Genomic DNA, 15,745 nt, shown 5'->3' on the forward strand with positions numbered 1-15,745 from the left:
TTATAACAATCAAAAGCGTCAACTCACCCTCAAGACCCATTCACCTGTGGAAATAGGCAATGTCTTAGTCATGGGCCTTCTCCCGAGTATGCATGCCACGTGCCTTGATGGTCATTACAAAAGTTTATTTGTTTTTAGCATCTACGTCTCCCATATTCCCAGCTAGGTGCCAGGGACACGGCAATGGACAAGACACGGGTGGCTCCTGCCCTCATTTGGTTCACAGTCCAGTGAGGGAGATGAAAATTAAGTGTTGCAGTCCATGGGATCGCAAAGAGTCAGACACGACTGAAAGTCTAATGCTTTTAAGCATTTTGAAAATAATACTTCAGGAATTCCTTAGCAGTCCAATGGTTAGGACTCCAGGCTTTCACTGCCAAGGGGCTGGGTTCAATCCCTGGTCAATGAACTAAAACCTTGGGAGCCTCAAGGTACAGCCATTAAAAAAAAAAATGTGGAGGGACATCTTTATGCTGAAGCTGAAGCTCCAATACTTTGCCCACCTGATGCGAAAAGCCAACTTACTGGAAAAGACTCATGCTGGGAAAGATTGAAGGCAGGAAGAGAAGGAGATGACAGAAGATGAGATGGTTGGTTGGCATCATCAACTCAATGAACATGAGTTTGAACAAACTCTGGGAGATGGTGAAGGACAGGGAAGCCTGGCGTGCTGCAGTCCATGGAGTCACAAACAGTTGGACGTGACTGAGTGACTGAACCACAAAATATATAAGTGCAATACATAAATTAAGTGCTTACTAAAATACATGTTTCAGCCTGCCCTAACAAACTACCATAGATGGGGTGGCTTAAACAACAGATCCAGAGACTGGGAAGTCTGACATCAAGGTGCCTAAAGGTTCAGTTCCTGGTGAGGGCCCCCTTCAGGGCTTGTAGACAGTCACACTCTCGCTGTATCCTGGTGTCACTTCCTCTTTGTACAAGGGCACCATTCTTGTCATGGGGGTCCCACCCTCATGGCTCAGCTAAACCTAACCACTTGTCAAGAGTCCTACCTCTAAATACCATCATGTTGAGGACTGGGACTTCAATGTATGAATTTTGAAAAAGCAAATTCAATCCATAAAAATATACAAAGGAATTCACTGACTTGTTAATGATAATCTTTTTAGTTTGTAACAGCCCAGACAATGTCAAGGGCACAAATGAAAGAATATGTGTGACTGCTTCCAATAATCATCTACAAACTGGGGTCTTAGGGCTAGGTGGGCTGGCCCTCATCAAGTGGCAGGTTTTCCCCCTGAGACCCACCAGACTTGCTAGTCCAGGAGACCCTTTGATCTGTCCTCATGGGCTCTTTCATTCCACCAGCAAAACGTTCTGATTCCTGGCCTCACTGTTCCACATCCAAGCTGTCAGAAATGCAATAACGTTTTTTTAAAGAGCAACCAGGATTTTAATTAAAGTTCCAGGGATCCAGCCAAGGATATTTTTTCTAAAAGAGAAGCAATATCTGTTTTTGGAGACAGAACATTTCATAACAGAGATCTCATATATTTCAATGAATGACAAATAGTGACACGTACTGTACCCACACAGGAACCAGACTGTGGAATGCCATGTGTGTGCACATGTGCATGTGTGTGCACGTGTGCATGTGTGTGCATGTTTAATGCTCATCCTGCCTAATGAGGACGAAGTCAGGGAGACAAATGCACTCCAGTTGCTTAAACCATTCAGATACTTAAGGCAGACAGTTAATGGAACAACATTAGAGCTTGTGTCTTGAGGGCAGGAGACTACCTTTTGTTCTCTCTGATGATTCCCTTTGATTTAAAAGGCTTTGGCTACAAGACTCCTGGCAAACAGCATTAGGTAAGAATTCAACTTCTGCAAGTGCTGGTCAGCAGATGCCTAAACACACCTGATATAGGCAGAGACCACGTGGGGCACTACAGTTCCACAGGACGCATGCTCAGTTGCAAAGGAATTTAAAGCAGAATGAGGCCCCAGTATCACAGCTGTTGAGTTTGGCAAGATTATTCCACCTATGAGTTTTGCCTTGTAAATCCATGTTGGCTGCTTGGAAAGTCTCTAGTAATCTCCCCCCCCAAAATCTCTAGTAACCTCCAGAAAATCTCTAATAATCAAGACAATCAGGGGCTATAGAAAGTGAGCTCCAAAGCCACACAGCTTCCTCCATGAACCTGAAAAGGCTTGCTTGTGGGCAGGGGGTGCACCCGTGTCCATCTTGGGCCCATCTGGGGTCCTTAGATACTGTGAAACTGTGGCGTAAGTGGAGCGCCTGTTAGGAGCTGGCAGGCCACCTCAGGCAGAAGGGCCAGAGGCTTAGAAGCTTCTGGTGTCTGCTCGTCCCCAGAGATGTGGCATTGCCATGGGCCAGCAGCCACAGATGGTGCTCTGCATAGACAGAGAGGGGCAGACGCCATGGGTCTGCAGCAAGTCTCAGCCAAGACACTGGCTGAGCACCATTACTAAGCCTATGGTCGTGGAACAGGAAGCTGGAGGTCGGATGGTGTTAGCCCTACTTTCCTAAACTTATGGTTTTATTTCTTTGGATGCAAATCACAAAGAATAAGGAGGGTAACAGACAGTGCCATGCTAGACAGACATCTCAACCCTAAACACTTACTCACATAATAAAACATTGATGTGATTTCCCCACCTCTGGTAAACTATCAGAGGTAAACTATCAACAATTAGGTTAAATTACCCCCCAACCAACCTTTTTACATCAATTTCAGCAGGTGATAATTGCTATAAACCCACAAGATAATGTAACAGATACACATATATGATTCTTTATCATTCTCTATTTTGCTGTAAGGCAAATACATTGTATTCTTTAAGTGACAACAGCAAGTGACAATATTTTCAAGCCCTGAAAGGCTAGCCAGTAGAAGAAAATGAGAAGAATGTGTAAGCACCATCCACAGAAATCTAAGGTATGGAAAGTGAGTGCCTAGGAGTTAATTGTCTGAATCTTTGTGACCCCATGGACTGTAGCCTGCCGGCTCCTCTGTCCATGGAATTCTCCAGGCAAGAATACTGGAGTGGGTTGCCATTCGCTTCTCCAGGGGCTCTTCCTGACCCAGGGATCAAACCCAGGTCTCCCATATTGCAGGCAGATTCTTTACCCTGTGAGCCACCAGGGAAACCCATAGACATACAAGAGTCAATTACCAACTCAGAATGGGGGAGGGCGGGTGTAGATAATTGCTTTACAATGTTGCACTATACAGAGCATGGGGCGGCAGGGAGGTTCCAGCAGGCACATTTGATCCTCACTCCAAAGGAAATGGGTCCAAGCAGGGGACAAGAACTGGACCAGGAGTCAGAAGACCCAGGGTTGCAGTCGCTGCTCCATCACCCAGCCCTGTGATCTCAGCCCCAGATCTCTCATCAGTGTAGTGGGGGTTATGTATGCCCTGCCTATTTTGCAGTATTAATGTATGGAGAAATAACACTGTTATACTAATTTGTATACTGCCTGAAAACAGTATGTAAATATATTGTAGTCTTACTGCCCTACCTCAGCCCAGATCATCACTAGTAAATCATTACTATTCCATCCACGGAAGTTTAAGCAAAGGGAGAATGTGCCTCTAAGAACCTGAAGAGGGAGTCAGCGTATGGAGGATTAAGCCATACAAAAGAGAGACAAGAAAAATCAAACTTCCCCCTTGCTAACCAGTCCAGCCCAGTCAGGGACAGTGCAGCTTCAATTAACTGCCGGGCTTCCAGAGAGCCTCGTAGATTGACTATCAAAATTCCTGCTCAACTGAACTGAAACCCTGCAAAGTGGCCACCACTAAGACTCACCCAGGAATTCCTCATGTAAACAGTAGTCGATGTCAATTAACCTTTGTGAACATGAAAAATAAATGGAAAGGTTGAGGAATTAACAAGGAGATAAACACAGATGCCAGACACAAACATGATGTTACTGTACAGGCTACAATCACATGGTGGTTAATTTTAGTATCCTCGAAATGGCTCTCGTGATAAAAGATCTTTTCTAAAAATGGAAGGGCATTAAAAATAGGGGCTGAGTCTAATCTCTGTTTTCCCCTGTAGCACTCTGATTAGTCCCACATCTGCAGTGGCAGTGCAAATATTTATTGACAATACCATATTGGTGCCCTTCTGAATGAATGCTTGAAGAATCAGTAAATATATTGCATTCAGCTGTGTATCATTCAGCTTCCTTAATTGAAGATTCAAGCAAAATTAATTAAATCCATAAGTTATGAAGACATCCTTTCCCCTAAGGGGAAAAAAAGATTCATGGAGCGTAGAACAGAGTGACAACATCACTTGAGTCCAGTGGCAGGCAGCTCCATAGCAACGATGCAGTTGCAAGCTGCCACCCCCACCCCTTGGGCTGGCCCCCTTCTCTTCACATCTGCACATCCCACTTCCATCCAGCAACACGTGAGGCCTCAGAGACATGTGTCAACAAACCAGAGACAAGTTCGAGCTCTGTTCAGACCACCCCTGACCCATGGCTCAAAACAGCTCCACTGCACAGCTGCTGGGCTTAGATGTGTACGGACTAGTTATGCAGCCCTGCCCTTAAGACGCTGGACCAAATGCAGAGGTCAGTAACTGTTAGAACTCCTATCTCCCCTTACCTTTTTGGCAATATAATGTTGACAAAGTTTATATGCATTTTGTGAATTTAAGATTGATTTCTTTTAATCTGTTTTATTTTCCCCCTTAGATGACAAATTCTTAAATTTAGGGAACACAATCTTTTAGAGCTGTTTGGTCCCCTGGAGAGAGCTCTTCATTCACACAGTTCTTCAAGAAATATTTTACTGAATGCCAAATAAATAAATAGTTTGGTGATTGTGTTATAAGGGGGAGTAGAGCAAGATAAGAGGGGAAAAGAGCAGTGGACACGAGAGGAAATGTCATTTTACTCAGTGGCCAGTGAGGCCTCACTGATAAGATCACATTTGGGGTGAACTGAGGATGGAGGGTGCAAGTCACGTGAATTTCTGAGAAAAGAATTTTCAAGCCGAAGAAACTAAGTCCTGAATGTTTGGTGTGTTTGGGAAAGAGCGAGGAGGCGAGTAGGGCAAATTCTTTCATTTTATAAATGAAGAAATTGGGGCCTAATTTTGGCAGACACACATGTTCCCATTAAGTTAATATTAGCTGCCATAACAAAATGACCAAATACTTCAACTCAAGACAAGTATGTCTTGTTTACAGAAGAAAAAAAATAAAAATAAAAAGCAGAGGACTCCTCCAAGCAGTGATTCAGAGACCCAGGCGCCTTCCATGTTGGGTCTTTACCATCTTCAATGCCATGTTTCCAGGCTCGGTTCAGATGTTAATCTCTGGGGTCTCTTCGGGAGAGATTATACAGGATCACACACAGGAGGTTGGTAAGAGGCCAACCTAGAAATGGTGCACATCAATCCCACACATCAAAAACCCCACTCATTCACTATCATTTTGTTACCTGACCAGCACCTATCACAAAAAAGACTGAAAGATACAGTCTAGCAGGAAGATGAGGAAAAAGGATTTGGTAAGCAGCTAGCCAGGCCAAGTCCCCTTCCTCCTAGCCCCTTGCTTTCTTCTTTGCAAACGTGTGCATGAAAATACACATGTGTGCATGAAAACATGTTCTCTACAAAGTGGATAGTTGGTGCTAATGATAATATGAGACAGGAGATAAAAGAATTTCTAGTTATCTGCTACCAGTCAAAACACTTTCCATTGTCAAGTAGTTTAATCTTACTGAGATGAGAAGACACGCTGTGACAAGGAAGGAAGAGATTGCACAGAAAGAAAAACCTTATCATTAATACACTCCCCTCCACAGCTTCATGAGATTTAGCTTCAACTTAACTACTAGTTGCTCTCTGAATTTTCTCACTCTGTCACTCATACCAGCAATACTGTTGTGAGGATTATGTAGAGATTACACATGTAAATATAAAACTGAGTTATCACTGTTGTTATAAAATGCAATTATAAAAAAAAATAACAGAAAGGAAATATCAACGTTAGAAGGGCAAGAAATTAAGAGTCATACAACAGAATCAGGTTGTTTTATAGCAAGTCTTTTTCAGTATCAAAAACAGTCCAATTAAAACTTATAAAAGCAATACATATCTAGGAAAAACATGATTACCAGGGAATAAGTCAGGATATAAATAATTACTAATGAACAAAGTCTGTGCTTTGAAAACTCTACCCTTTCTTTTTAAACTAATAAGAAGAAAAAAAGCCTTTTTAAAAAACAGTCTTCTATAGTTTTAAATTTCTTAGGAAAAGCTAAAATTGTATAATTAAAGTCAAATGAACCCATCCCATACAGACATTCATAATTTGAGATTAATGAAAGTTGTGGTCCTTTGACGGATAATCTAAATTAAAATGATATAAGGCCGGATTTTATTTAATGCTCATTAATGACAAGAAAACACCATGTAAATTAAACCCACCACTGATTTCAAATTAAGTCCTATAGATAACAACTTGAAAAATCCCTCAAAGATAAAATCATAGGTGGGCTTCCCTGGTGGCTCAGACGGTAAAGATAAAGTCATAAAAAAATCAAGATAGCAAAAAATTAGAAAAGTGTCTATCAACTTGGGAGAAATAGAAAGAGCTGAGTCATATCATTTCATTTTAATAAATATTTGCTGAGCACTCACCATGAGCACTTAATGCTGACCACCTCCTGAAAATAACCCTATGAGCCCCAGATTTCTGAAAACAGTCATAATTCCTCCAAAACTGAGCATGAATTTTATAACCTTACTTGCATCTGCCACCAAGATTTTTCCTTCTGCAAGAACAGGTTAATGACGATATGCAGAACCACCGTGGCTTTGGGGGCATGCTTGATGGAGTTAATTAAGTGGTAGTGGGTAATATATGAGTGTGGGGTACACACAACACAAAGAATTATCCTTTCTCTGAACTCATTACACTCATTTCCTGTCCCCCTGATTCACCCATTAATCATTGATCATGTGCTGCCTGTTACGTTTCCTATCTTGTCAATCAGTATTATTACATTAATCTTACGCTGGTTTAATAGCTTCATCTTGCCTCTCCGAAAACAGAAACCATATATAAAATGTTTTGACTTATTTGAAAATACTTTTGCACACAGTAGGTACCAAATTGTAATATCTGTTGATGTAATGATTGAATTCAGAATCTGGATCTTTTTAGATTAGGCCAAAACAAATTAAAAGTAAATCCAAAAAAAAAAAAAGTAAATCTATGGTAGAATAGGTAGAGTATATCCTTTTCTCCCTAAAACTCAGGATCTGAAGCTCCTATTGGAAGTGTTGAGGTTGACTTTTGTCAGTAATTACAGGAAAAGCTTTGAGTAGAAGGAAATACAGGGGAAATGTGGAGAGAAAGGACTGGGGGAGAGAAGGAAAGAGCAGTGGATTCAAAAGCACCAAACTTTATAAAATCCACCTACTAAACAGTGGATTAATATCTCTGTAAGCGTCACATCCAAATACCAAAAACACATAGAAGATTACTAAATAGTAATAAATTAAAAAATGTAATTGATAATCTCCTTACAACAATCCTTATTTTGTTCAAGATATATTTTACTTTTAAATGTATGAAGACATAACCTTGAAGAAAGGACTGTATTAGGCACAATAACGTTCCCCCACAGACGATCACTTGAAATTGTAACTGTTACATTTAGTGGCAAAGGGAATTAAGGTTGCTGATGCAAAGAAATTTACTAATCAGCTCATCTTAAAATAGGGAGGCTTTCCTGGATTATCCTGCTGAGCCCAATGTAATCACAAGTGAAAGTGAAACTCATTCAGTCATGTCCAACTCTTTGTGACCCCATGGACTATACAATCCATGGAATTTTCCAGGCCGGAATACTGGAGTGCGTAGCCATTCCCTTCTTCAGGAGATCTTCCCAACCCAGGGATCGAACCCAGGTCTCCCATATTGCAGGCAGATTCTTCACCAGATGAGCTACCAGGGAAGCCCAATGTAATCACAAGAGGCCTTGAAAGTGGAAGGAGTAGGAAGAAAAGCTATGTCTGGGTGATGCAATATGAGAAAGACTCCACCAGCCATTGCTGGCTCTGAAGATCGAGGGGGAGGGCTATGAGCCAAGGAATTCAGGCAATCTCTCAAAACTGTAAAAAGCAAGGAAATGGATTCTCCCCTACAGCTTTAAAAAAAATCTGGTCAGCGGACATCTTGATTTTAGTCAGTGACACCCATATCAGACTATTGACCTCCAGAAAGGCAAGATTATAATAAATTTATATTGTTTTAACACTAAGTTTGTGTTAATTTTTTATAGTAGAATATAATACAAACTGTGAAGAAGAAGTCTGGCAATAGCTAGAATGAATGTAGTAATTTTATGTAATGAAGTCTATGTTAGTGAATAAAATACAAATGACTGAATAAAGAATGAATGCTAATCTGGATGAAAAGGAAAAAGTTGGATCCATATCTCACACTTTATATCAAAATAGATTCTAGATACATAAGAATTTTAATAGTAAATATTGAAACCATAAAATGCTGAAAACATGGGAGAATTTATTTTTATGATACAGGGAAGGTTTTTCTAAGAATGATGAAATCCCAGATTTTAGAAAAAGACAATAAATACAAACAGATAAAAGTCAAAAGTTGCTACACTAAACAAAAATAATAAAAGACCAGTAAAAGAAAATACCAATCACGAAAGTGGAAAATAAATATTTGCAATTCATATAACCGGCCCAAAGCTGTTTTCCTTAACATGTGTTCTCTGGGTAATCAACAGAGAAAGACCAAGAACCTAAGGATAAAATGGCAAGACTTACATAACTAACAGAAAATGAAATGCCCACAACTATTATTAGACCTGTGGAGAATCACTCAAGCAACTCTAAAAATAAGAGAAATGCAAATTAAAACTATGGGGAAAATTTTATTCTGTGTAAGATTTGCAAAGATCAAAAAATATGAGGTTGAAGATCAAGGAAAATACACACTCTTGTGATAGAAATAAAAACGGCTACATCTCTAAGAGGGAAACTGAGCAAAATATGTTCAATTCTATATTTGGATATACACCTTGATCCAGGAATTTGACTTCTAGGAATTTATGCTAATGACAAAAGCACAAAGGAATTTGTATAGGTGCAAAGATATTTTCAGAATCAATGGTTTAATACTGCATGTCTGTACAAGTCTGTAAAAATACAAGATAGCTATAAATAGAGGACTATAAATAAATTATGGTATATCCATACTACAGAATTCTAGGCAAGGAAAGAAAAAGGTATTTCTATACAAAGTGATATAGAAGGGACTTCAAGAGACATCACTAAATAAAAGAGAGGTGTTGGTGTTAAAAAAAACAAACAAGAATAAGGGTACTGATAACAGGAAGACCCAAAGAGAATAATACTTATTTTCAGAAAACAGACCCCTAAAACTCAGGAGCTTTTTGTGATTGTAAACCTGCCTTCTTTGGGCAGCTGCTCTTTTCTTTCACAGTGAGGTATAGAGTGTAAAATTCCTTAAGAAAAATGTGATGAAATATATCTCAGAGAAAACGCTAACATGCCTTGCTTTGGTGTGGCCCTAAGCCATACTTTAGTTTTAATTTTAAAGAAAGAAAGAAAAGTGAAAGTGAAGTAGTGTCCAGCTCTTTGAAACCCCATGGACTACAGCCTGCCAGGCTCCTCCACCCATAGAATTTTCCAGGTAAGAGTACTGGAGTGGGTTGCCATTTCCTTCTCCAGGGTATCTTTCCGACCCAGGGATCGAACCCAGGTCTCCCACATTACAGGCAAACACTTTACCATCTGAGCCACCTGGGAAGTAGCCAGGTTTTAAAGAGCATAATATAATAATTGCTTCAAGTTGTCTGATGAGAAGAAGTACCGTACTAGGAATAGCAAGCAGGTAGACTCCGCCAAGGTCGAAATGAACCATTCCCTGGGTGATAGTAAAACTCCAGCTGCTCATCACTTCATCACAGGCAGGGTAGCAGTGAGCAGGACTGGAGCAGGAACTGCACTTACTGCTATTGCTGATTTGCTGATGTTGAGTTGAACTCAGGCTTTTAATTTTGAGAACCTCCAAAATTCATATGCTGTGCTGTGTTCAAATACACATAAACATATACAAATAAGCAAGCAGATATGTAAAGGGAACAGTAAATCTACCCAAAGAAGGCAGGGAAGCAACAGTGCTCCATGACCAAAAGCATGATCGGTACCTAATTATAGCAGAGCTCAGATGGACCATGCCCTAAATTGACAGGTTACCACTAAAAAGCATCCCTCTTTTGTGTTGTTTTAATTGCAGGGAGAAGGTGTTTGGGAAAAATGGGGATCAAGAGACAGATTCCAGGGCTGACTTGCCCAATAATTCATCTTTGTGAAATCTAGATTTTCTACTTTGAAAATTAAGGAGATTAAACTAAGTCAGTGTCTTCCAAACTTTGGGATCTATAATGGTGGAAGTAGTAAATGAGTTGGTGTGTGTGTTAGTCACTTGGTTGTGTCTGAATCTTTGTGGCCCCAAGGACTGTATCCCACCAGGCTCCTCTGTCCATGGGATTCTCCAGGCAAGAATACTGGAGTGGGTTGCCATTTCCTTCTCCAAGGGATCTTTCTGACCAAAGTAGCAAACTCAGATCTCCTGCACTGCAGGCAGATTCTTTACTATTTGAGCTATAAAAAGCACTAAATAATATTGAATCTCTTAGTAAGAAAGTTATTTCCTTTTCAATGCCCTTTTTAACTTTTCTAAGGTCAAGGAGAAAGTCTCAGCTTGTTGCTAGTATAGATTTGACACCTTCATAAACAAAGCAAATCTCCTTTTTTAAGAAAGAGAGGGCAGGCCTTAAGTTCAGAGCTCTCCAAAGACAAAGTCGCTATCTAGAATTAACATATTGCTTTATCTTTATTGATTTCTTTATATCTATATTTCTATTTATGGCATACAAAACTGATTTTCTTTATGGTATAATGCAATTTAAATAAAAACAAGAAGTTAGTTTAAAGAAAAACATTAACTAAATAATATATAAGTGCTAGTTACATGGGTATGTTTTTTAAATCTTGAAAAAGAGGTACCCAACTGACTTGAAGTTTGAAAAATGGGGAATTAAATAATTTCTAGGCTCCTTTCTCATTCTATTACTCACTCTCTGAGCCAATGATCAGAAACCTTGCCTCCACTATCAAGGCAGCCTACTGAAACGCTATCTATTCCATTTAGTTTCTAAGATAACTCTTGGAATTGTTCTATTACTGAATTAATATACAAACATCTCATTTCCAGAAAACAAATAACTGTCCAAAGCCAGGAAAAGCAATGTGTATCTTATTATTGTATATTTAAAGAATAACTGGTTCCTGCCTTCTCTTACATAAGGATATCTGTGGACCTAAAAAGAATTCTAGTCTTAAAGCCACAAATAAGTCAGTGTAAATAAATTGTTTCCGTTTACAGTTTATACACCCTTGAGAACGTTACAAAGATAAACCTCTTCAGTCACTGTCTCAGAACTCAAGATCCTTCAAAACAATGCACTCAATACTATTTGAAAGCTCAAACCTGGAAGTCAATGTAATATTTTATTACTGGCATGCATTATCTACATTTCTTAGCCCAACCAGGAAGGTATCATAAGGTGGATGTCCATACTTATAATCTGCCAACCCAGTTCTTGCACTATAAATCTGGAGAAAGGAAAAGGGCAGGGGGTTAGGGGGCAAAAGCCAGGCAAGACAAGAAAAGTCGTGAAAGTACAGATACTGCTGTGGGCCTTGCAGGGTATGGCTTGTTGCTGATACTGAGTGGGAAGCAGGGAGAGTGGAGACAGTAAATAATAGGATTCAAAGTGGAACCAATGTCCTCCCGAGCAGAAATTAAGGAGCTCATGTGCCAGGCTGACTGGGTCAATTACTTGATGATATGTACACTGGACAAGTTACTTAACCTCTTTTGCTTCAGTTTCCTCAGCTGTAAAATGAAATGGGGCTAATAATAGCTGTCTCTTGGGTTTCCCTGGGGATTATATTAACATGAATACAGGTAAGTATTTACCATCATTGCACTAGCAAAGCAGAAGATATTAAGAAAAGGTGGCAAGAATACACAGAAGAGCTGTACAAAAAAGATCTTCATGACCCAGATAACCACAATGGTGTGATCACTCACACTCACCTAGAGTCAGACATCCTGGAATGTGAACTCAAGTGGGCCTTAGGAAGCACCACTATGAACAAAGCTTGGTGATGGAACTCCAGTTGAGCTATTTCAAATCTGAAAAGATGATGCTGTTAAAGTGTTGCACTTAATATGCCAGCAAATTTGGAAAACTCAGCAGTGGCCACAGGACTGGAAAAGGTCCGTTTTCATTCCAATCCCAAAGAAAGGCAATGCCAAAGAATGCTCAAACTACCACACAATTGCACTCATCTCACACGCTAGTAAAGTAATGCTCAAAATTCTCCAAGCCAGGCTTCAGCAATACATAAACCGTGAACTTTCAGATGTTCAAGCTGGATTTAGAAAAGGCAGAGGAGCCAGAGATCAAATTGCCAACATCTGCTGGATCATAAAAAAAGTAAGAGAGTTTCAGAAAAAAAATATCTATTTCTGCTTTATTGACTATGCCAAAGCCTTTGACTGTGTGGATCACAATACACTGTGGAAAATTCTGAAAGAGATGGGAATATCAGACCACATGACCTGCCTCTTGAGAAACCTGTATGCAGGTCAGGAAGCAATAGTTAGAACTGGACATGGAACAACAGACTGGTTCCAAATAGGAAAAGGAGTATGTCAAGGCTGTATATTGTTACCCTGCTTATTTAACTTATATGCAGAGTAAATCATGAGAAATGCTGGGCTGGAGGGAGTACAAGCTGGAATCAAGATTGCTGGGAGAAATATCAATAACCTCAGATATGTAGATGACACCACCCTTATGGCAGAAAGTGAAGAACTAAAGAGTCTCTTGATGAAAGTGAAAGAGAAGAGTGAAAAAGTTGGCTTAAAGCCCAATATTAGAAAAACTAAGATCATGGCATCCAGTCCCATCACTTCATGGCAAATAGATGGGGAAACAATGGTAACAATGGCTGACTTTATTTTTGGAGGCTCCAAAATCACTGCAGGTGGTGATTGCAGCCATGAAATTAAAAGACGTTTACTCCTTGGAAGGAAAGTTATGACCAACCTAGACAGCATATTAAAAAGCAGAGACATTACTTTGTCCACAAAGATCCATCTAGTCAAGGCTATGGTTTTTCCAGTAGTCAAGTATGAATGTGAGAGTTGGACTATAAAGAAAGCTGAGCACAGAAGAATTGATGTTTTTGAACTGTGGTGTTGGAGAAGACTCTTGAGAGTCCCTTGGACTGCAAGGAGATCCAACCAGTCCATCCTAAAGCAGATCAGTCCTGGGTGTTCACTGGAAGGACTGATGTTGAAGCTGAAACTCCAGTACTTTGGCCACCTGATGCAAAGAGCTGACTCATTTGAAAAGTCCCTGATGCTGGGAAAGATTGAGGGCAAGAGGAGAAGGGGACGACAGAGGATGAGATGGTTGGATGGCATCACTGACTCAATGGACATCGGTTTGGGTGGACTCCAGCAGTTGGTGATGGACAGGGAGGCCTGGCGTGCTGCGGTTCATGGGGTTGCAAAGAGTCAGACATGACTGAGCCACTGAACTGAACTCAACTGTCTTCTATTGTCCCTCACTGTAGCACAACTAGGTTGCACTGCCTCAATAGTCCCTCAAAAGAGGGAAACTGGGAAAAAACAAACAAAAAAAAAAAAGAGGGAAACTGTGCTTCATTCACTCTTACTTCCAGAACCATGAGTGATTCGTAGTACATGATCTGACGTTCTTGAATGAATTCATTAACATAACAATGCTATTGGGCTTTCCTGATGGCTCAGATGGTAAAGAATCTGCCTGCAATGTGGGAGACCTGGGTTTGATCCCCGGGTGGGAAGATTCCCTGGAGGAGGGCATGGCAACCCACTCCAGTATTCTTGCCTGGAGAATCCCCAGTGGACAGAGGAGCCTGGCGGGTTGCAGTCCATGGGGTTGCAAAGAGTCGGACATGACTGAGTGACTAAGCATAGCATCAATGCCATTACGATGAATCTTACCAATATACAGGCTGACTACTTTTAGAGGATGCACTAACACATGTAATCGTTAACACTGCAAGGAGGGAAAGGCTTAACTCATCCCAACAGGCCTTGAGTGCTGTTTTATGGAATTGAAGGAAACAAATTAAAAACACATATTGTGCATTACAGTGAAAAAATGATAAAGAAAAAAAGAGTGGGGGATTGCACAGAGCAGCACTGCTTTGAGCCAAGAATTTTAAAGCACAATCTGGTCTTTCAAACACACTCTGCAGAGATAAATAATTTCTTCAATAGCCCTTTATTTTTCCCAACATTACTAATTAACCTGATGAGAGGGACTTAGCCAAGCTGGCTAGCAGAGTACTGAATCTGGATAAGGGCTTGATGAGGGACATTGCTCAACAGGCAGCTGAGAGGCTCTCTGTCAACACGCTTAACAGTCTCTTCAGCTTTCATAATTCTGCCGCCTCAGACTCTCAGAGCTTGTTTCCCAAAACATGGCGTAACTTGGACTTACTCTCAAGTTAAAGTATTTTGAAAGGTTGTGCCAGACTTTTTGAAAGAAAATATATTATTTAACTTTATGATTCTAAAGTGGTGATGGTGATTCTAAGGAGATGATGTAGTAAACAAAACATTTTGAAAGTGCATTTTGTAAACCAAAGCTAGTTCATCTCCTAAATGACGTATTCTCTCTCCTTTTCTTTCTTTGATGAGGGAGGGTATTCTAAACAGTACCTTGTCTGAATGCCCACAGGTGACTAACTCTGCTGGTTCACTTTGTTTAAAGCTGAACCTAGAAGAACAACAATAACTCTCATTCACCTCCTGGGATCTAATTAGTGGAGAACTTGCAAGCTAAAAAAGTCATCTCCACACCCCACATGTACTTCATTTAAATCTGTAATTTACCTCCCACATTTGAATTACCAGACAGTTCTAAAAATGTGCCAGTCTGAGGTTGTTGGAAACTAATATGCTTAATAATTTCTGAACTTGACTTTCAAACTGAGTTGGCAGAAATTTCAGCCAGCTATTAATATGATGGTCAAAAAAAGAGGATATTTTCTCTTTGCTTACTACTATTTCCTTCGAGAAAACAAGGATGCAAAGACTCCAAACCATCAAGTAGATCTACTGCCTTTTGGAATATGTAATCTCTCTTTACATTGTTTCTATCTTATCAGTTAATTAGTCTCCATATTAAACAGGTATAAAATAGGTAACAGGAAGTAATGAACCTAACTTTAATCCACCAAAATAGCCTTGACATAGATTCAAGTGCAATCATGTTGATAGTTTTATTATTTAAACTTGACTAGATCTTTAAAATGTGGTAGTATTGAAGGTAGCAATCTTAAGTAAATTGCAAAAAGTTTTGATTCCATTAATATGAAGTACACGTGAACATTATACTATGTAATTTGCTAATAAGATTAACAACTAAGTTAGTTGATTGCCCAGAAATTCCTTTTATTTCTATTACTAACTTGTGAAATGCCAAGTTTCAGACATATAAATAGCCCTTATGAGAAACACATTTGATGAATGTGATTGATTCTGTTCTGGATACATAGATGACCAAAAAAATAGCATTTGATGACTCCTGATG

Source organism: Muntiacus reevesi, chromosome 8 (genome assembly GCF_963930625.1).
Source record: "Muntiacus reevesi chromosome 8, mMunRee1.1, whole genome shotgun sequence".
Taxonomy (NCBI): domain Eukaryota; kingdom Metazoa; phylum Chordata; class Mammalia; order Artiodactyla; family Cervidae; genus Muntiacus; species Muntiacus reevesi.